Source organism: Thunnus albacares, chromosome 13, assembly GCF_914725855.1.
Source record: "Thunnus albacares chromosome 13, fThuAlb1.1, whole genome shotgun sequence".
Taxonomy (NCBI): Eukaryota; Metazoa; Chordata; class Actinopteri; order Scombriformes; family Scombridae; genus Thunnus; species Thunnus albacares.
The window spans coordinates 2,625,811-2,649,593 of NC_058118.1; the positions used below are offsets into that span (position 1 = coordinate 2,625,811).

Sequence of the window (23,783 nt, forward strand, 5' to 3'; positions counted from 1 at the left end):
TTTAGTTGTGTAATGGTAGAAAAACAACTTTCACAGCTCACTACACATTACATACAACTATAAATTGTAAATTCTCATAATTTGTTTCAAGTCAGGTCAACTGAAAGTACGTCCACACTATGGCACACATCTTTTTTGTGGACACAAATTGTTTTCATAAACTGTGTAAATTATAAAACAGTGTTTTTAAAATTTAGCCGGCTTTATGTAGATGTAAATTGTCTGATCATGACTTTCAAAGCTTATAATCATGAGTTCGGTCTTGTAACCTGAAATGAGTTGGCAAATGTCCAGCTGATTGTTGGATGATTGTTGTTAAACATTCTTAACTTATTAACATACTTCCCAGCATGCATTGTATTTGGGTTGAAATTCTCCAGAGAGCTTTTGTTCTTACTTTGATTGTTCTTAGAAGTGGGAAGTTGGTCAAAGTATGAGCACAATTTAAAGGACCAGTGTGTAGGATTTAGTGGCATCTAGCAGTGAGGTTGTAGATTACAACAAAATTAATACCCTTCCCTCCTCCCCCTCCACCTCCAAGCATGTAGGAGAAGCAATGGTGGCTGTAAAACTCTTGAAAAACGTGAAAGGCCCTCCCTAGAGCCAGTGTTTGGTTTGTCTGTTCTGGGCTACTGTAGAAACATGGTGGTGTAACATCACGGGCTCAATGGAGGAGGACCCACTCCCTAGGTAGATATAAAGGGCTCATTCTAAGGTAATGAAAACACAACGATTCTTATTTTCAGGTGATTATACACTAATTAAAACATACTTGTGAATATTATATTCCATTTCTGCCAATAGATCCCCCTAAATCTTACACATTGGTCCTTTCAAGAAATTGAGTTACATTAATTAATTGAAAATTTTGAGTTTTCTAAATGAGTTTTACATCTGTGATATATATTTGTGAGTTTTACATTTATGAGTTTTACAAGCAAAAAATGAGCTGCAAGTGAAGATCAGGTCAAACCAATGTTAAATTCAAAAATAAAACCAAATGTCAGTGGGGAAAAGATGCATCCTCTGTGTGCTCTTCATGAAGTCGTTACCTGAGAAATTCATCACTGACTTAAGGATAACACACAACTCATTGTTTAGATCACATAAGTTAAGACACGTGAGATCTCTTTCATGACTAGCAAATATATGCACTGCACAAGCACTACACATAACTTACCATCAGAATGTGACATGCAGTATACTAATCATCCAACCAACACACATAAGGTGCACACTGACATTGCCACACACTTCTGATCCCAAAAAAGATCAAGAGGCAAACAGGTTAAAAAGCTAACAACTTTGCACTGACATGCTCCTGTGCTTCATCTTCTATCAAAAGGACACATGCGTTCTTCAAACTCAAAAAAGTGATGTCCTCTATATCTGCAAGTGCAAACTTACTCAGCTGATTTATACTCTTAATGTATACTTAACGCTGACTAAATTAACATACAGTATACAAACACAACTTAACAATAGAGAATGGTGCTCAACATTTCTACTATTATAAAGTTAGATGCTACCTGTTGAAGAGAAATTTGTTCCATATGTTGAGGATCTTCCAAACAATCCTCACTTTGCCAGTGTTGCTAAACTACATCCCCAGGAGCTTTGGAGATATTCAGAGGCAGTTGTGAGACATGCAAGAAGGGTTGGGGTTCCGTAGCATTGAATCTGATTTTTTAAGTATCCCCTATAGAATCTCATTTAGGTTTCAACATGTGCAAGTAACTACAGTTATATAAAAATCACTGAGTTAAAAATTGGGTCAATATAGTACCGACAATAAACACAGTAGCCATGGGTAAATACTTGAGGTTGTTTTGCAGAGTGTTAGTGTTATTTTTTATATTTCCTGTTTGGTTACTAGATATTAACCCTTGTCTTGGGTGGTTTATTACTCATGTTGTACTGGGTTAACTTTATCCACTACTCAACTGCGCTGTATTGACCCACATGGGTCAATTGTGTGCATCAATGGTAGAAGAAACTCCTTTACTGAAGTAAAAGTAACAGTACCAGACTGTAGAAATGACAATGTCATCAGAAGAGAAGTTGTTTCGACTCAATCAGAAATCTTGTTGTGACCAATTCGAAAGTCATCTCAAGAAGATAACACGTGATTTGAGGGATGTGCTTGAAACAGCAACAGAGGATCGCCCAAGCCTCAATTTAAGGTCAGGAATTTTTTTTTTTTGTGAATGAAATATGCTCACAAATAGAGCAGAACATGGAGCCTTATATGGCAATTTAAAGGAAAGGGAGCGTGGATTATGCCAATCATCAGATCTCATGAACATGCACCTCGTCATGTGGCATTCATCAGGCTGAAACAAGCCATCTATGATAAGGAAGTTAAGAGAGTTCCCTGAATCTGACTTGGAACACTTGTATGAGCAAACCTCACAAAAAGTCAGTTTTATGATAATAATAATAATAATAAGAAGAAGAAAATGTTCTTGCAAAAGGCCCAATGTTTCTCACCAAAAAGCATTGTGTGTATCCCCAATACCTAACAAATACATCAAATGCATTTCCTTCCTCATAAAACATGTGCAAAGCATCTTTCTTGAAAATTTAAACCTGAATTGCTTACATCTTTGTTTGCTAGCTCAGTCTTTTTCGCTGCCTTTCCTGGGAGTTGCTACTTTTCTTGGCACATTACCACCACCAACAGTTAATCAGTGGAATAGCATGAAACTGGTAGCAGGAGTATGTGTCATGTCACCCACGGTCTTGTGTTTGTGTGTGTGAATGGCGTGGCATGTGTGTTTGAGCTTAGCTACTGTGGGTTGCCATTGGGATGCAATATTAAAAATCTTTATCCTTGGGATGCCTCATTAGCCTACTGGTTAAGATGCATTGTCATACCCTTCTCTCTACCCATGTTTCCTGTCTCTCTGCACTTTCAGATGTCCAATAAAGTAACAAAAAAGTCTGTTCTAATAGTGATATAAATACATTTACATATAGTAGGTAAGTCCAGGTCAATTCATCACACTTTTGGTCCGCATCATTATAGATATTAATGAAACATGGTATGCTGATTTAGTCATATAAGGAACCTGTGGAACTGAAACTGCATGTGATGCCACTTCAGAGTAATGACATCTCTGCAACTACTCAAAAACCAAAGACCAAACTTTCTGGAGGTGTTGATGACATTATAACTTTGGTGAAAATTTCCATGGGTTTTTTATATGGCCAAATCAGTATGCCAAGTTTCATTAATATCTATGATGATGCAGTCCAAAAGTGTGATGAATTGACCCGGACTTACCCTAGTACGTGAAAATAGTAATACAGTATTGTACATAAAGGTCTTTACAACAGTAAAAGATCATTCTCATACTATCTTGGGTGTTCCTACAATGATTCCTGCATATCCACTGTAAACGCCAACTACCACATTAATAATTCTGATCTGATTCATTCAGCCAGGTTTAAACAATGACATTCTTTGGACCAATATTTTGACCATTTTAAGTCCAAATAAAAGTTAAGTCTTTGAGGATATTGTACCTGTGGAATTACAAAATCAGTACAAAATCCCCCGTCTCTGTAGCAGGTGAAAAAGACAGCACCGACTCCACAATAAATTAGTGTTTAGCGCCTGTGTCAAGCAACAGCTTAATTGATACACTCTCCTTACTACCAACCAAGGGCACAAAAGTATCAGCGATGAACATCTTAAAACCTGAACCAGTTCCGGGCATCAGGCCTGAACCAGAACTCCAAACGCACAGTGGTCCCTGCTCAGAAACTGTTGAGCATGGCATAGCTGGAGCATACTACGGTGAACGATGCGAAGGTGAATGAGACAGTGAAGACAGTAAATGACGCTTAGCTTTCGACTTAAACAGCGGACATTTGTCCTTCCATTGACCTTTCCCATGGCAGCAATTACACACTCTAGTACCCTCAGGCCACCTCATAAATGCAGGCTTATAAGAGGAACCAGAACTCCTGTGGAGGAACCAAAATTTCGCACCACCACAGGAGTTACCACAATTGTCATCCCCCTTTTCCTATCACCCCAGGAGTGTGTCTCTGAAAAACTACCCGTATGCGTCAACACAAAATCAGCCAATTCAGCTACTTTGAGCACAGTAGAGGGCCTCTGCTCATTCACATAAGTAGCAATGTGTGGAGGGATAGCATTTTTAAACTGCTCAAACACAAGCTCACACAGACTGTCTAAAAAGTATCAACTTTTGCAGCTGAGCACCAACAGTGAAAATCTTATCACCCTTTACCCAATTTATTAATTTGTGACGATAGGCTTCAAAGATCAACTCCTATACTTTTAATGCAGCAGACTTCACCATATCATAATTCAAATCATGCGCCCCACTGCTACCTGAGGCACAAACAAACTATCTAACAAAACAACTTAAATGGACAAGCCCCCATTTGTTATGGCCACACCATAACAAAGGGGGAGACACACCATGTCAGAGTTTAACAACATAATTACATAACATAATTTATTAAATCAAATTAAACAAATTAAATATTCACAATATTGAGTGTGGATGTCAGTATAATCGGTTGTGTAATGTGTTTAAGTGGTAGATGTGTGTGTAAATGTTTTATGGTGCATAAAAGAAAACTAAGGTAGCATAACTAAACCAAACCAAAATGTCAATTAGATAGTAATCTGCATGAAAAAAACTGCATTCCACTTTCCCCACCCAGGTTGAGCCTGCCGGTCTGGCGAACTGAACCAGCAACCCTCTGGTTACAAGCTTGCTTCTCTAACCACTAGGCCACCATTGCCAGTTTATGTAAACTTGTATAATTTAGGCATTTAACCTGTCAGCATTTTTTTTTGCCAAGCCACTTCCTTCACCTTGTTAATGGCGGCAGTATTGCCCTTATCGGTGATGACTCCTTTATATTCTTCTTATAGTTTCACCAGCAGGGTTCTAGTTTTTAGGGCATTGTTGCTAACTTTTGAGCTAACCCCCTTTACTTTTCCAGCACTTGGGGAAACAACAGACGTGACTTTTCTTGGTCTTGGATGTTGATTTCTGAATGAATGGATATTTGGTTAGCAGCATGGATATTTTGGTTAACACTGATTCAGTAATCGTTCAGTACGTCCAGTAAATGCTCAGTAAACGTTGAGTAAAGTTAAACCTAGCAGTTTATTAGGTTGGGCAAGTTCAAAGTTGTGAAAACAACAGGGGTGTTTTGAATACGCCCCCATTTTCACAGGTAATTTGTTAGTCTGTCCCTCCCGCCACAGCAAATGGATTAATCCTAGAAGGCTATTGATGTAGCACTTTTCTCCTTATGAAATTGACATGGAGATTATTTGACCAATGAGAATTTGGTCGGACGAGAGCATATCAACCAACTAATCAACCAGTCGACAAAGAGACTACAGCCCTACTAGTTTTCCCTTCATTTTGTACATAGTATCGCCTTTTTGACAATTAACTGTTCTGGGCTGCTAATGTACTCCATGTACACACAATGCAAGCTTTTTCAAGCCTGGTTAGAGTTAAAGTTGACTAGACATGGCTAAATTGTATTGTATAGTGGAATGGCTTGAGCCTTAAGTGAAAGCTGGCGTTAATTCAGGCCAAGCTATTTCAAGTAAGTGCAGCTTTCATTAGCTGCATTGATGGAATACCCCTCTGGTTGGGTGATGCATTTGCATTGTTGTTTGGGTTGATGTGTGCATTGCATTTGGACTACCCCAGGAAACTCGTTCACACATTTATCTTCATCCATAAAGTACTGATGAGTCTTGATGATGGTAAACCACTAGAACCCTGCCTACTCAATCTCAAAAATGACCTGTTACTGAAAGAGCAGTAGGGCCCTATTTTAACGATCTAAAGCACACGGTCTGAAGCGCATGGTGCAATTGCATTGAGGGTGTGTCCAAATCCACTTTTGCTATTTTAACGGCGGAAAAATGGTCGATGCACCAGGCGCATGGTTGTCCATAGTCTCCTAATTAATCATGGGTGTGTTTTTGGCATAACATGCAATAAACCAATCACAGTGTCATCTCCCATTCCCTTTAAGAGCCAGGTGTGCTTGCACCTTGGCGGATTGCTATTATGACAGCGCCTTTGCCAAGTAGTAAGAAGGAGCACTTCTCTGCAGAGGAAACAGATCTGCTCGTGTGCAAAGGTCCATAATCGCGCACACTGGCCTCTGCTGCTCCTGAACCCTCCCGTGGTCATCCCCAGACCACCAGTTTAAGATCCTGTTCATTAATTTGTTGCAAATTTATCTTCGTTTGGTTTTTGAAAAGGTTTATTTTTTTAATTAGAGCTTTGGTTTATTTAAAATCATTTTGTTCAGTCATGGAGTAACAGGTCAAATCAGCAGGGTTTTAATTGCTGAAAGTATGGAAACCTAGAAGCTGTGCAGATTTATTTCCTTCGTTAGCTTAATCATTGTTTTCACCTCATTTATTTCCTCATGTGTTCTTCATGTCATCATGTATTGATGCAGCAGGAAAGTCGATCTGTGTCTGATCTGTTGTTGTCCGTCTGTTTAAATACCACTGTGTATTGCCACGATTTGGTCAAATAATTAAACAATTTAATCCATCATTATTGCAGTTAGTTAATTCTGATAAATATTATGACTAAGCATTATGACATGTATTTTTTAAAATATATAAATATTAATATATTAATACAATAATAATCTTTCACATTGTAATCCTTTTATTTGTTACCTTTTGCATGTTTGTGCGCTGCTGTGCGTCCTGTGTGTGTAACAAGCAGAGTGTATGTTGTGCACCCGCCTGTGTAGATGCATATTACTGTCTGCGCCCTTAAAATAACAGTGAAACATTGCCCATTGACTTTAGACCAGGTTTTCGTTGGTCAATAGTGCAATCGCTCTCTGCTGCTTTTAGACCAACACGCCCATGGGCGCTCTGATGGGCGCAAGTGCCATTGCTATTTTAACAACATGAGTGCTGGACGGGAAAATGACAACTGCGTCGGTGTTAAAAATAGCGCAGAGATTTGCGCTGCGCGTAGCGCCGCTCTGCGCCAGGCGTAAGATAGGGCCCTTAGTTACAAGTTGTGTGTTTGTTGTGCCCAGTATCACAACTTGACAGTATGTTGTTGAACACATTGTTGCTTAAAGCATTTAAATGAAACAGTTTACATTTGGTAAATTATGTCTTGCCCACCAAATCTACCTCTGTTGCTCATGTTTGCACTTTTAATAGTTTGTAAAATAACTTGATCTGAATCCTGAAATAATGTGAGATGTGCCTTTTACAATGAGTAACTTAGTACTTATTTTATTTTATTAGGTTTTGTTTTTGTAGGTCTTTACAAGCAGGACAGACTTGGATTTCTTGTTTTAATAACTTAATTTTTTTATTGATTCATTCATTTAATCACTTTTTATTTATTATTTTTTATGTTTTAAATCTCATTTGCAGTTTGATGGCCATGGTAAGTAAGATCATTTTAATTGCTGTTTTAAGAAAGTTCATAAGCATTAAGCATTTTAAGATGCTCAGTTCCTGGTTCTCTTGTTCCTGTGTGTTTGACATGTAGAGATACACACTTTCACACACAGTCACACTCATATACAGCCACATACATACTTGCACAGAAATATACACACACACAACCACCCACATTCACCCACAACCATACACAAAAGGAGATGACTGAGATGCTTTATGTTTACATTTCCATTTGCAGCCAGAGTAGGGGTGTCCAATTGTGCTATGCCTGTGCAGGTTTTCCTTCCAACCAAACACTTCACCAGGTGATTTCACTGATTAACACACTTTCAGCCACAGAGGAGGAACTTATTAGAAAATCTCTTGAGTCTTTGGTTGGAAAGAAAACCTGCATACACTTGGCTCCCCATGGCACATGGTTAGACACCACTGAGCTAGAGCAGGGTTTAAAAAAATATTGCTGATTTTAATTTAATTTAAAGACTGAATAAAAAAAATTGTACAGCTGAAGTTGTGTGTGTGTGTGTGTGTGTGTGTGTGTGTGTGTGTGTTGTGATTGAGTTCATTAGCCTATGAGTTGCATACAAGTATATTTTTTGGCAGAACATTTGTTGAGTATCAGTAAAAGAATGGAAAGACATTTCAGTTTTGTTTGCCAGTTCTTTTTTTTTTAATTAATGGATGTTTTAAATTTGGCACAGGTTTACACACTCTGTGAAAACAGTCTTTTAAATCCGAAATACCCTGAAGCTTAAGTGAACTCATAGATGTGAGGAGATGAATTCAGTGAGAAAAGCATCAGCGTCTGGCTGATTAGTCGGCAGGTCTCAGCACAACTTATCACACACAGTCCATATAGCACATCAACCAGGGAGCTTCACACACCCAGCAGTGTTTGCTGGCCCCAGAGTCACACACAGCATTCACCGCAAATAGAGCAAAACAAGAAATTTCAGGTGCACAGATTAAAACTAATGCATGCAATGTGTGTGTGGTGCTGAATGCGGGGGAAATGGAAGTATGAAGGGAATTAGGAGGAATAAGGCTGGAATGAGACTTGCTATCAGCAAGCAGACTGACAGTAAAGAAAGCTAAAATGAGCTTGTATGTGATGGGAGGAGGCCAGGTGAATCAAACAGGACACAGTATGAATCAGAAAATACCATGAAGCTGAAAAGAAGAAAATAAACCAAACATAGGGGCATGTTAAAGGTGTTGGTTGTATTTGGGTAATTACCATATTTCTAGTATTTGAAATTTGTAATTTAGAATAATCAGAGTAATCATTTTGCACCACTATGTTTCTACTAGTTACCAAATTGTGCTGGTAATATGTCACGTAACCTGAAACAGGAAACACTGTGTGACTGTAAACGAGGTTCCCAGTGGTAACACATCTGATTCTTGAAAAATTTACATTCACCCTCCCATTTCTGTAAAATGTTGTCTTTAACCCAAGGACTGTGGGAGAAACAGTCAATTTAGTTGAAGCCATAGACATGAGAGGAGACAATACATGTCAGAAAATCCAGCAAGTCAAAAGCATGTCTTTGAACAGCTCCATTATTTGCTGAACTAACAAATCAAGCCGCATCGCTTCGACTGCTTCACAACAAATATGGGACAAAGCATTTCTTTTCCAAAGGAATACTATGTTCCTTCATATTTGCTTTGTTAGATGTACACAATCCAAAAAACAAGGCACAGAAGGTTGCCCTCAACTTGAAAAGGAGCATTTACAGTTGCGCATTGTGGAAAGAAATGAAAACTTTTGGTCAGCATCCCCAAAAGTAAGTTTGCACAAACATGTCTTCTTGAGGAACCCTAATGGTCTTAAAAGGGGAAGTAAAACATTAAAGGTCTAAAGGTCAGCTACGTCCATTAAACAGTGGCCTTTATACTTAAGCCTGGGAAAGATGCATTTTATGTGGAATAAATTGAGCTTTATTTAGAAAACCTGGAAGCCATACCACACCTCTATTTCACAGGCAGTTATATATATATATTGTCAATGTCTTTTTTTCTTAAGTGTGATTTTACACTTATACAGTCTCTACTCAGGTTGTACAGTGAAAAAACAAAAGCCGATATACAGCTTGTGTAGACAGCTGGACTGATTAAAATAGAATCGCATGTGTTCCATCAGATGAGCGTCACAGATGAGAGAAAAACATGTTTGTGAAATTGTTTAAAATACTGTACCTTTAAAATAGATGTACTTACTTGAACATGAATTTGCAGTTATAGAAGTCAAACAATCTTGTCATGTCATTCACACAACTACTACTACTGTAAACAGAGTTATGGAAGTTATAGAATGGTAAATGGACTGCATTTATATTGTACTTTTCTAGTCTACCGACCACTCGAAGAGCTCTACAATGAGGGATGTAACGATACACAAAATTTACAGTTCAATACGTGCCTGGGTCTTGGGGTCACGGTTCGGTATGATTTTGGTACAGCAGACAAAAAAAAAGAAAAGTAACTATTACTGAAACAGTTTAGTTGCTGCAGTGAGAAAGGAAAACAACCTGTCTGTTTCTTACAAGGAGTCAGGAAACCTGCTGACAGCTGTTTTATGCTGATTTACGGTCTCACTGTATATAAAGTAATTGAAACTAGCTCCAGCAGCTACGACATGCTACGACAGTAACATGCTGCTTATACTCTGATGCTTCACTATTAATAATCTAATGATGTCATATATAAAAATATATCAGTCAGAGGTACCAAACCATTACTTTTACTTTCATGTTTTTGACTAGATTTTTCCCTCTCAGAACTGGTTCTTACAGTGTGCTGTCTCACCACGTCAGAAATCAGATGTGTTCATAGTTGTTCTGAACGACTTCACTCAAAGGCAATTCGTGGGTTTATTCATTAATTACACATAAAAATGACACACAAAATGCAGTGCTTATACAGGCAGTGTAAAACTATGTGATTGGATAGGGCTGACTGATCCAACCACATCCAATTACTGTCAGACAGCTGAATCAATCTAAAACTTTAAATTGTCAATAGACTTTTTGTTTATGTGAGCGGCATGCAGTGTATACTTAGTATATAGCCAACTAGAAATGTCCTTATTGGTAATTTAAGCTATTTATTGATTTTGGTGTCATTGTATAAATAAGCTAGATAGTTCAGTTATGTATTCATGTCTATAGGCCTACACACATAAAGTGGTGATTATCTGTGTAATCTGTTGTAGTTCTGTCACAGAAATAAAACACCTCATAATTTTGATTTTGGGATTGAAAGTGACATAAAATAGCACTCTCCTGGGAGTAGACCTTTCTGAAATGAAGTGCAGGTCGCTTCATCATCCTCATGTCCTACTCTGAGGTTGGAGTGTTTGTAGTCTATGTTCACTTTCAGTATAATATCTACAGTAGGAGTGATTCTGATAAATATAGGCCCAGAAGTTTTTTTTAAGAAGAACTGAATTGTAAGTAACAGGTTAGCTAATAAGAATGGTCATTACCCTAATATTTATTTAGAAAACCTATTGGCTGTAAATGTTAAACTTGCAGTGTAGAACTTTTACATATAAATGAATGTCCGTGACATTGAAGCCCTTGCCAAACGAGTTCACACAATGCTGGTTAAGTCTATCACCGCCAGACAAATATCTCTGTATTTCACATTATACAGAGTTCTTAAATTTCATGTCGGGAGGGACATCCTCGTGCTGGCTGTTTGAATGTGCACCCAAAGACTTCTGCCAGCCAAGCCAGCTAACTTCTGGACTGAATGGATCAAATTCTGATAGTGAAACGAGTCATTTTGCGGGAGTTGTGTGATGCTCAAAACAATTTATCCACAGTATTACAGCCGCAACAATAGCGACAGAGTAGGCTACGGCAGAGCCTATGATGTAAGCATGTGTTGACAGTGTTTTTGTAACTACTCTCACTGCCAGAAGGGGGAGACAAAAGTCCTGTGCTCCAGCTTTAAACATTAATTTTAGTCTCAGATGATATTGTTATTTTAAGAGGGAAAATACAAGTACTGGGCAAGTTATAGGGGCAAATTCATATTAAATAAAACAACTGTTTTGCAGAGTCATCTCTATATGTGTGTATGTGCTTAACTATTAGGCATTGAAAAAGAGTGAAGACGCATACACACCAATGTGCACACTGGTTTTTTAACTGGCTTTACAGTGTTAAAACCAAATCTGCGTCCTTGTACAGGATCTTCCTATATTATTTATATAGTCTGTCTCCACGACCCAGTTTTTCACTGGGGTTTTTTCGCATTTTGAAGAGAAATGCTCCAGTAGCAAATCCTGGCCACAAACAGATAAAAATATGAAGTTAATACAAGAGCTGGCACAACATACTTAAAAACCCCTGCATGCACCTTGGCTGAAAAAAGCACTCACCTAAGTATTTCCTTAGTACATGAATATATTGGGTCATAAAATGTAAATATAAAAGGTTATCTCCCTCTCCTGCTATTTTCCTGGCAGATGCAGAGGTGCTACTGTAGGATTACCTGAATGCATGCCAAGTTGCTGCAAAGGAGAAAAGGCTGCAGGTGAAGGTGCAACGGGAGGAAGCTTTGTTTTTTTACCATTTATTTATTTTCTTAGTCTTGCTCTGTAGTTACCCTGTGAACATGGTGAGGGAAAGTATAGTTGAGAGTCCATGCTGCATTCAGCATCGCTATGCTTCATATTCATAATGGTGTACACTATTCAGTTCAGTTCAGTTCAGTCCTCCTCTGCTAGCTACTGAGTCACTCCTGTGGAGCTACCAGAGGTTAAGTGCTCAAGGGCACCTTGTCAGTAGCTACTCTGGAAAAAAGAGCATTAATAACCTTTTTTATTTTTTTTTTTCCTGTAAAATACTATGATTCCCAGCTGGTCCTGGGATTCAAACCACTGACTTTCCAGCGGGTGTCTGCGACCTTTAAAGGAGAAATTCACCTGGAATACCACTTACCCCAAGTTATTTCTCTTTATCCAGATAGCTTTAGTATGATTTGCCAAATTTTAGGGATGACTCTGTTGACCCCGACAACGGAGCTTGTTTGTGTTGCTCACAAGCTGCAAAAATACATCTGAAAGACCCAACAGCAATGTATATTCCCACAGCCTGTAACATGGTTATATCACTTGCTTTCTTCTGTGCAGAAATGCACAGTTTGTGGGCGCACTTTAGCAGAAAAATATAGTTCTCAGCAAAATTGTTCAAAGCAAGGTCTGTAGATCACAGTGATGTAACTATGTGAAGACTTCTGAAACAAGAAAGAAACGTTGCTGTTGAGGTTTTCAAATGTAACGCCACAAAATATGACTGAGTGAGAGCAAACATTTCTATGGCAGACATCTCTAGACATTAGTGAATAACACTGAGTTTCTGGATGGACGTACAGTTTATGTACTTTGGCGAAAGTGTCCTTTAAAAAAGTACACAAAAGTAACAGTGTCCTAAATCACTTTCCACTACTGGGTCTATTTTGTTGTTTGTTTGAATAAAAGGAACACGGATAGTGCCACATCCAGATATTTCCTGTTCAGCTACAATAGCAGCACTGTTCAACAGGCATACTGGGAGAAATCAATCATAGAAAAGGAAGAGATACCAATTTCTCTACTGACAGGAGACTCAGTAGACCAGAATGTGATACAGACACAATACCTGACTGGAAATCTGGTCTATTTCTGCTGCTAATGCTGTCACTTTGCTTTTTGCTCTGTCTTTCTATATATAAATAACTTGTTGAAGTTCAGGCACTTTCTTTGTGTGAGAAAAAGAATTCTTGAAATGTACGAGGTCAAAACCTTGAAATAAAGTACTCAAACAAAAGAAGGTACACAAAAGGAGTCAGTTTAGCTTTTCATCACAAAGTGTATGAATGTGTAGGCTACATGGCTAGGGAATTAAATATTTCTGCCTTCACATTTATAATAGTTGCAATTCACTCAAGGTTACAGCACAAAGCACTGGTCCTAACAAGCACCTTCATGTGGGGTATTTAGTTCATAGTTTTGAAAAGGTTTTGCCCACCTAAGACACATTGCTGACAGGATGACACATTAGGTGTCAAACCTTTACGTCAGACAGCAGCAGACAGCTTTCATATTGGCACTTTGCACTTTTGAGATTCAATGAATGAATGAATGAATATTTTATTTTTGTGTCGGTCATTTACATGACCTGTCCCTCATGGAATTATTCAGACACATTGACTAACAACGAACCAAACGTTCTGGCATGTTAACCCACCATCATCTAACACAATACATAAATATCATCCAAATAGTACTTGGAGAGAGGCCAACAACTGGTGGCACTGTCAGAAGCTGTCCTGCCGTAACACTTAGCTGACAGCCAGTATATTTTTCTCAAATGCACTTCATGCCAAAATGGTGTGTGCTTGGTGTCTGTTGTGCTGCACTTCAAGCAGTGTTTCAAATGAAATCCTCCATGCTCTCTTTAGAGCTCAACTGCATCAGTGTGGCGAGACAAAGTTGCTGCTGATTAAAGGATCATTTCAGTGTTTTTCATGGTCGCCTTCTCTTTTGCTATTAGGCATGCTAGTGGCAACATGGTTCTGGAAATGGCAGTGTTGGTCCGTCCACCACTTTGTTGCAAACTGAAATATCTCAACAATTTGATGGAATGCCATGAAATATGGTACATTTCCTCCCTGAGAATGGCTTCACGTTTAATCCAACCCCATCATCAGGTTTAATGTGTATAATACTTTGGTTTACCTGCAAAACTAATGACATTCCCAGTAGTCGCATTTGTTCCATCTACTCAGTTCTAACTGGCACGGGGACCAAATCATTACACATTAGTAAAGGTTATTCACTTACTGATTTACATCTTAAAAAATATGTTCACAGTTTCCAAGTAACGTGCGCTCCCCCTTTCTACTCGTCGACAAACACACTGCTTCAGTGTGTCAGATTACCACATTCCCCTCTGCAAAATTATTTTTAACTCAATAGCTGATGTTCTCTGCTGTTACTTTGCATTCTAATAATACACTCTGCAGGGGATTTCATAAACTGTGGGTGACTTAAAAATATCTCTGGAATTTGATTTATTGAGCAAAGCTTCAACAGCAGCAGCTGGCCTAAGAAATGAATTCCTTTAATTAAGTAAACTACAGACATTTGTCCAGTGTATATTTTCATTGTGTAATCACACAAATTCCTTTCTAAACAAGACAATCTCTCAGGATGCACTCCTGTCATCTGTTTGCTTCTGTCCTCCTAAAAACTCTATTTGTCAGTTTAATTTTGTGTTATTCCATTGCACGTTGACACTGCATGAATCCTGTCAAAGTGTCCAAACACATTTACTCAAATTTGTTTGCACTCCACCAAATAGCCCACAACTGGCATTGTTCTCAGATGGGTTTACACTGTCCTTGTTTATCAGGTTAAAAGTAGCAGCGACAGGTGACTGGAGGAGTCAAACAGTAGTTTACGTCTTCACCAGTCTAACACAGTTGTTAACAGCAACGCGGACCATAATTCACACTGAGAACTGGAGATGACTACTGGAAACTAGGACAAAAATGTCACAGAATAATAGAAAACATATTCACCTCATGTGGAAATGTTTTGAAAACCTGATTTTCTCAGTCAAACTTTAGAAGCATGTTCTCCACAAGAATATGAGAATCAACTGCTAGCTCTTGATATACAGCAAAATCCCCAGAATGACAATCACATGAGGACTGTCAACATTCTGCTCATTCACCCAAAAGGCGCTTTCTACTAATATTTTCCAAACCTAGAATCTACTCTTTTATTTGATATGTGGCACACCACTGTCACATTAATATTTCAGGTGCCAGACTCGAAAATGTAAGTGTACCCAAGAAGCAGTTGCTTTCTCAGCAGCATTCCATGAAATAATGAAATAAATGTCTGCAGTATACCATGCCCAATGCTGCTATGAGGACTGTGTACTGAAAAAGACATTGACACAGATACATCTGTGAGTCAACCCCCCCACCCCCCCCCCCCCCCCCCCCCCCCCCCCCCCCCCCCCCACCCCTCACTGGTAGAGTTACACCAGCTCTCATTATAGTAATGGATGAAAACGCTCAATACAGCTGGTATGCTACTTGGCACTTGCAGACCTACAAAACCCAAGTGGTCACAAGAAGGTGAAATGTATTGTTCTGTGAAGTGCTGTGTGTTTGTGTGAGATGAGGATTAAATAGAATACTTGACTTCACAGTTTGCAAAATGATGCTTAACAGCGATAGAAGAGCCAACAACTGCCAAACATGAAGTGAAAGTACTCCATAATTATCATCATGCTACACTGCCCTAAATGTCAACACCTGTGAAAATTTCCATTTACCATGAATCTAAGCCAGGTCCCAGATTTGCATATCTTTTGCATTCGTTGCAAAGCACTTTGGAAAATGTTTCTGAAAGGAGGAGGTTACGACACGGCGTGCTCTCACCCTGCAGCGTCCCTGGGACAGAGCGGGTGACAGAGGATTCATATTAAAGACAGATTATTGTTTTCTCACCACACAATGCCTAGCCTTCAATCCAATGGACCACACTGGATGAATAGCATTACTCATACTGTCATTTCCTACTGCCACTGCAGGGTCAGAGGAGACGGCCATATGGGAATCCTGTTCTATCACAGTGCTCCATCAAAGTCGAGACGTGAATCAGAAATACTGGAGAAATGCTCCCCACAGGACAGTGTGACAGACATTTTAAATACTGAATATGTTAGTCACTGTCGAGCCACTGTTGACCTAGTGGCTCTGTTCACAGCTAATTATTTCTTTAGGTATTGCACACAAATTGGGTTTGACGGCTAAACAGATTTTTTTTGAAAATATATTTATAATAGTAGATGGTTCATTTGCATGTAAATTGGCTGTAAACAAGATAGTTCAACTTTTAGATACCACAAGGTATTTTGAGTTACAGCAGGATGTAAACATTGGAAAAATGATGTACTTTATAAAGCCACAGTAAATACTGAATTGCTGGCAAAGTCTGTTAAAATCATGTGGACAGCTCAAATGAAGGTACAGTCAAAAATGCTAAGCTTGTTCTAAATCAGAGTGCAAATTAAATTAAACTGATAAAACACATCTTCACGCTTCATTTCCAGTCGACTCTATATCCTCTCCTATATGCAGGTAGACTGCAGTAGTGGTTTACATTAACTGATCGGGTTGTATATCCTGTCTTAAACTGGAGTTTTGTAAAATTATATCATGACCTCAGTCTTTTCCAACTTTTTCCAAGTGGTTTCAGTCAATAAACTTAGCATTAATAGAAGCATTGAATATTTTTCTCACCTGTTAGTGTGCGCAAACCGTGCTCCCTCACAGTTTCTTCTGCAAATTCAACAATTGCTCGTTTTTTGTTCTGTGCTGGAACATTGTATCCTCATGTCACCACCGTTGTATCCTGTTAACAAGCTAACATCAACCCACCACCGCATCGTATGACGTGGGAGTTACAACAAACGAACCCTCCGTGCTGCAGGCGAAAACAGACAGGAGCTGCTTTTGAGGAGGGCAGACTGATGTGTCAGAGTTCAGAGGATGAAATATATCAGTATCTGAAACATGCTGCATCAAATAATAACTTGTCAGATCACAAAGTGAGTATCACAAAGTTATGACCTCTTCAGTGAGCCAAAAGTTGTTTGTGCATTAGGGTTGTTTTAACTGTCCAGTTTGTCTAGGTGCTTGCTGCTTTGCTGAGAATCATTTGAACTATTAAGAGATGGAAGGCAAGCAATGGTGCATTCTCCTATAACAAGTCAACACATCCCTGCGTGTGGTGTGAGCCATCTTTCTATTGAGTGTAATAACACATGGCTATTTTTTTTGCTTCATAAATCTGTGTTGTTTAGTTTCTGCTCAGCCTGGGCTACACACACTGCAGCACACTGTGTGACAAAATGTTTTAAATTAGTTAAAACAAGTGAACTATACTGCTGTCATGTCATGTTTATTTGCATAGATCACAACTGACCTTTTGAATCTTCCTTCCCCTTCCTGGAAAACTTTGTCCGATTAAACTACTAACCTGAACCACCAGGAAGGTTACATATGGTAGAAACACTTAAAGTGCTAATGCTCTATGAACACAAGGCATTCAATAATACAACAAATTATTACCATAAATTATTCATAATTATTCACTCAGTATTCATCTATTCAAGGTCATCGGCACTGGCTGGTATATACTACCAAATGTATGCAACTGCTTTGTCACAATTAATCATAAGAAACAGATAACTGTTGGGCAGCCTCGAAGCTCATGTCAAGTATTCTTCGTTACAATAGTGGGTGTGAGCGCAGACAGCTTTAAGTGCATGGTGGCAGTTTGATAATGGCCAGCACATGCAATCTTTACACCATTAGTGTCGTCTCTGCTGAAAAACACCTTGAAATGACAAAAAAACCCCCAACTAATCAGGTTTATAAGTGATGCCAGTTAGAAACAAACAGATTGAACACACACTGAAAGTAGTCAAATGTCACAGATGCTCGAGGTCTTTACACTAACAAAGAATTTCTATCACTGTGTCTCCAGCAGCAAATGCAATTCAAGCTGATTCATAAGCAAGTAACTGAGCGTAAGGGATAACATCCATTGACATGGGAGTGAATGACTCCTTCATTACCATGTTGTATAAACAGATGATGCAGAAACAGCTATTTGTGAGCAGAAACAGGAAGTGTTTCATCAGCCAGGTTCAGAATGAGGTTAACACCTGCAATTGCAGGTAAATATCTGAACAATAGATGGTAAGCAGCGTTTTCACACATTTCTAAAATTCATAAAACCTTCTTACTGAGATATTTAGCAGTAGTAGCATGTTGACAGTGAGACAAAACAGACCAGCGCTGCACCGGTGGGCAGCATGCCTAAATCTGAAGCTTATCTAGGTGCCAAATGAATCAAATATGCAACAGAAATATGAATAAATTTACCAAAACAACCAGATGTCATACACCATTGGATGGATGAATGAAAACAAATCCTACGTGGCATTGCACATCAGTTTGTTTTTATTTATTTATTTTTTTTGGCAAATTAGGAAAAACACAGCTACAAGACAGTCATATTTTTTAACTAGCTAGTAACAGATTTGTCAAATCTTTTACAATTTTGTTTTATAATGGCCGAATATCGTCATTCTATTGTTGATACAAGTTTATCAGAATTGATCTTTTTTACTTCCATATTTTTCAGTTGTGCAATTTACATTGTTTTTTTTTTTAATAATATTTAACAAGCCACTTCATTTTCACAGTATTTCATGTATTTCATCAATGTGTTTAGAGAAATCAGTGCATACTAAGGAACTTTAGCCCTACTATATATTATTATATTATGTTATGACTCCCATCGCTACATCTCAAGTAACTGACAAGTAACTGTTTTTTTTTTAAACTTCCATCAGGAATATTGTCAAACCAGACCTGGAGCTGCCTTTTAATGATTCATCTCTTCACAAAGAAGAGAGGAAAAAATACTGAATACGTTTTGTTCTGGATACAGGTGGACAATTATTTTCAGTCCCTGTACAAAATGGCAGCTATGCCATACACAATGCCATTACATGTCATAAATGAGACATAAGCTGCTCACTCTGTACTCTGCTTGTCATCGGAGACCTTCAAGGACACTGGACTACAGAGTCAAAGCCATTTTTCAAAAGAACAAAATCCAAAGAGAAAACAAAAAAAAACATTGACATATATAAACTGTCAATATTTCTCTTATGCATTTACTTACTATATGATGTTGAGAGTGTTGAGATAATTGAGTTTTAGAAGATAAAATACTTCTGTGTGTACATCAAGGCAGCAGACGGAGTAAGAAGCATGACTCACATGGAAACTCTGTTGCTCCTATACTGTGTCACACAATCAGTCGATATTGCTGAAAGACATTGGTAGAAATCTAGAAACATAAGAACTGAAGGAGAAGCTGAAGTGATGGGTTGGAGGAAAACAAGACGGGTAAAGTACAAACTTTATTGAAATAAATAAATACATTTTCAGTGAATACAAATCAACGATGTGCCGCTACTTCCTTTGATTAAATTATGTCAAAACAATAAACAAAGATAATAATGTCCAGGAAGCTCCAGTTCATTAACAACATTACTGTAGAAACAAGAATTTTAACAGGTACTGTACGTTAATAAATGTCTGTTTTAGAGTCAGAAAGCTGAAAACATTACAGAATTTCTGTGCACAGGCTTCCAGTGTGTTGTAGGATCAATTTTGAAGGACTGTTGCCTTCTTGCCTATAAATTAGTCTATGGTTCCAGGGCAAAATACATCTCTGACTTGCTCTAACAATATAAACCCTCAAGACCTCTGAGATCATCTGGGGCCAGTCTGCTAACTGTTCCAGACTTAAAACAAAACAGGGTGAAGCAGGGTTTAGTTTTATGCTGCATGTATAATGAGAAGAACCTTCCAGAGGATCTGAGACTTGCCCTGACTTTTTTTTTTTTAAAAAAATGAGTCTAAAATCTTTTATCTTCCCCTCTGAGTGTTATTAAAATTTCACTCTACTTAAGATTGCACTTTGCCCCTTTTCTTCCATTTTTTTGATATTTCAATTCAACTTTTTATCTTGTTTTCTTTAAGTCTTATTAAATGCCTTTTTATGCCTTAAAGCACTTTGAATTAAATGGAATGTATGAATGTGTTGTGTCTTTCACTGTCTTTTACTTGCAGTTAGTTGCACTGAATGTGTAAGTTTGCCACACAGAGTTGATGGCCCTGACATTACTCAAATAGATTTACAGTCCATGCTACAAATTGTATATAGGTGTTAATTGGATATCCTGCTAAATGTAATGTCATGGCTGCATACATATTTATGTTTCAGATTGAAATTGTTGTTTATATCCCCCTTCATTTTTCACTCTGTTAAGGTTAAGCTTTTAATGTTTGACTAAATAAATGAGGTGAAATAAATGTGCCTGGCTGTGCAGCTGATCCTAATGACTTCCTGAGAGCTGCTTGCGTATACAGTGCATTGGATAGTCTTCCATCAGTCCATCATGCCATAAAAAGGTCAAAAGACCGCAACATTCAACAAGTTTTTATTCTCATTAAGTGCTTCCCAGTGGTTAGATTAGATTTGATGGAATTTTAATGATCCCCATGAGGGAAATTGATGGGATGTCACTCTGCAATTTTAAGAGAGTTGAACGGTTTCATACCTTGGGGCACTTGATAAGAACCGTCAGAGAACAGCAGGTCAGAAAAATGAATCTACACATTTGCAAATTCATATATTTAACAATCATAATTCCCTTAAACTCTGGCACGGGTGAGGGTTACAGGTTATGACGGGATGTATATATTGATGAATATATTATGTATACTGAAACTGTACATGTTGGATTTAGGATGTCAGTATGAAGTCAACTGGGTCAAAACTGACCAGATGGAACCAGGTGTGAAAAAGAGGTCAAGCCAGGGATGCAGGAAGTGAGGGGGCTGATGTTGCAGCAGTAATTCCACTTCCTGCATCAATCAGGTATTAAAGAAATCATCAGTGGTTAATAAAAAACTGGAGTGTTTATGTGTGGTACATCTGTGTTTGTGGTAGCAGAGATATTTTTCATCTGTATTATCAAAATGTGTATTAGTTTCACTCTTGTAAAGTGATTCACACACAACAGATTGTTCTATAGCATATATGAAGGTTTTGGAGGAGGTTTTCAAGTTTTCCACTGACAAAAACAAAGAAGATAAGACACCGATCATCCTGTCAGGCAGGCCCCTGGAGACAGTTAAATTCAGCCAGCTAACATTAATTACTGCCACTGTGCAGGGATAAGTCGTTTGTACAATAGGCTATATCTCATTTAAATGTAGAGATTTGATTGATTATAAAATAGATCCAGTAACTTGAGTGTCCTGTGACGTCTCTTTGCCTTTTGCTTAAGAGGTTGCTTTGTCTTCTAGTGGGCGGGGTTGGAGAGGACTTCAGGAAACTATCTGCACCTGGAGTGTTAAAGCTGCAGTCTATTTAGATGGCTTCTTTGTTAACCTGTCTCTCTTGTCTTCCTACCAGGCCTCTATCAGCCAGATGGGTTTTGTTTTGTTTTCACACATCACATACTTCACTCATCCACACATTGCATTCATTACTGACTTAGCTGACTAACATTATTATATTTTATCTTAAGTTGACAAAAAAATATCATTTTAGAAGCTTTATTCATGTGTGATTCCCTTTTTTTGTTGCTGACTCTGAACAAGTTCGTGACAGTTCCCCTAAAGATCTAACAATACTATGTTTAAACCTCATCCAACCGACTCCCTGATGAGAGGTTAATAGAGAGAGACAGAAAGTGTCCACGTCCAGGCGAGTGAGAGAGAAGAGGGTGTGTATGGTCAGCAGTGGAAAGTTAGTTTGATCATATGTCATTCAGGGTAATTCTCTGGTTTGCAAGTGGAGTGTTTGGACTACAATACTACATCTGTGCTAACAACCAGAGATCAACCTGTGCCAGATGTTGTATATTAATGTGTCCACCGCAGGTTGAACGTACATTCAGTAGATCAATGTCATACGCTTGTCTCTTTATGAAATAGTTATATAATAACTGCTCTGCATTTTTATAAACTATGATAATCCGGTCATTTCATTTATGTATAACACATATTAATCAAAATTCCTGTTAATGTGCCAGCTGGCAAATTTTCAACCACAGTCCTTTGGTGAGATGTAATTTCTCTCTCTCACACATGTGCCATGCTGTCTTCTCCTTACAGTTTTCATGCTTAAAGAGTAATTTAACAGTAGGCTGAAAAGCTGTGTTTTGCTCTCCTCTCCGACCACACCCAGTATCACAGAAGGGTGTGGTTAGATGTGGTCAGAAATGTGCTCTGTTGCATCTGTTAAACCACTGGAGGTCAGCAAATACAAGATTTTCAAGGTGTCTTAAGTTACTCTTTTAAGTTCAGCATTCTTGCCTGTGTAGTTTCTGATGCTCCTTTAACAGATAGCATATTGGTTTTGTTGTCTGTTGCACTGTTATGTAGAATGTTTTAAAATTAGTGTAAATTATTCTAGTCTAGTCTATTCAAATCAGTACAAAAACATGAATTCTGTGCAGCATTTAGTAGGACACATAGAGTAACTTTATATCCACACACCCAACTCTGATCGTCTTCCAGCATCACTAGGCCAAGCACACTCAAAAATAATAATGTTGGTACTCTCATCTCATCACAATAGAACCATCTATTACCATACTATCATTACCATGTAACTTACCTAGTGCTTACAAAACACCTTGTATCACAAGCCTTCATGACTCACAGAATCCAGGGAATTATTTAATCATGTCTGTGTTATATAATATACAATATGTCATGCGTTTCATTTTCTTCCCTGATGTTGCTTGCTACTTGACTAAAATACTGTAGGGCATCCACAACACATTCTCTGTAGCTGTAATCAGACTGTTAGCCGCTGCTTGAATGCAAATAGATTGTGAGTGCTTAGTGTGTGCTGTTCTATAGTGGTAAATAAACAACAAAGCAGTGGTGTAGCTTGTAATAGCTAGCTGGCATATAAACAGTTCCACTTCAAGTGACATGCATTGTTGCCACAGAAGGCTCATTCACGATGTAATTTCCATTACCCGTGGGCTGTGTCAATGTGATTGGCTGCTTTTTTAAGGAGAGCTCTTGTTGTGGACCAAATATATGTTTTTATTTTAGAGTAAAATTGTTTTCCAAGCGCTTCTGTGTTGCTCACTGACATTGCAGTGTTTTGCTTCTGGCCACACCCCAATGAGTGATGTCACAACAGGTGTTTAGCCTCTTGTAGGTAGTCCCAGCTTTGATTATTACCTTTAATGCATTCAGTATACACCTTTATTTAACACTTTTCAAAACAATTATTTTTTGAAACACTAATCAAGGGTCAATACAGGCCAGTTTTCCCTTTTCTACATAATGGCACTACATGTAGAGAATGTTTTTCTGTTTTTCTGCTCTGTCCGTTGGGTGGAACAGAGCAGGTGGACCCAAATGCAGGAGACTGCAGGCTGAGCGAGGCTGAAGAAACTTCTTTATTAATGGCTTGCGCAGGCAAAAACAAACCTTGCAGGTCAGATCGAAACAAAAAACAGAATACAGAACAAAGCAGAGCAAACTGAACAAAGAATACAACAAGACTGAACTGAAACCAGGACTTAAATACAAACTAAACTAATGAAACAACAAGGAACAGGTGGCAAGACACGAGGGCGGGCTGGGAGCTGATTGACTGGGGAAGACACAGAGAGCAGGGCAGGGC

The 23,783-nt window shown here is 38.4% G+C and overlaps 1 protein-coding gene across 2 annotated transcripts in view; it reads right to left on the bottom strand.

The window, feature by feature from the left end:
• The window catches only part of opcml (opioid binding protein/cell adhesion molecule-like), a 351,351-nt gene that overhangs the window by 108,802 nt on the left and 218,766 nt on the right, over positions 1–23,783 (bottom strand). The window lies entirely within an intron of this gene.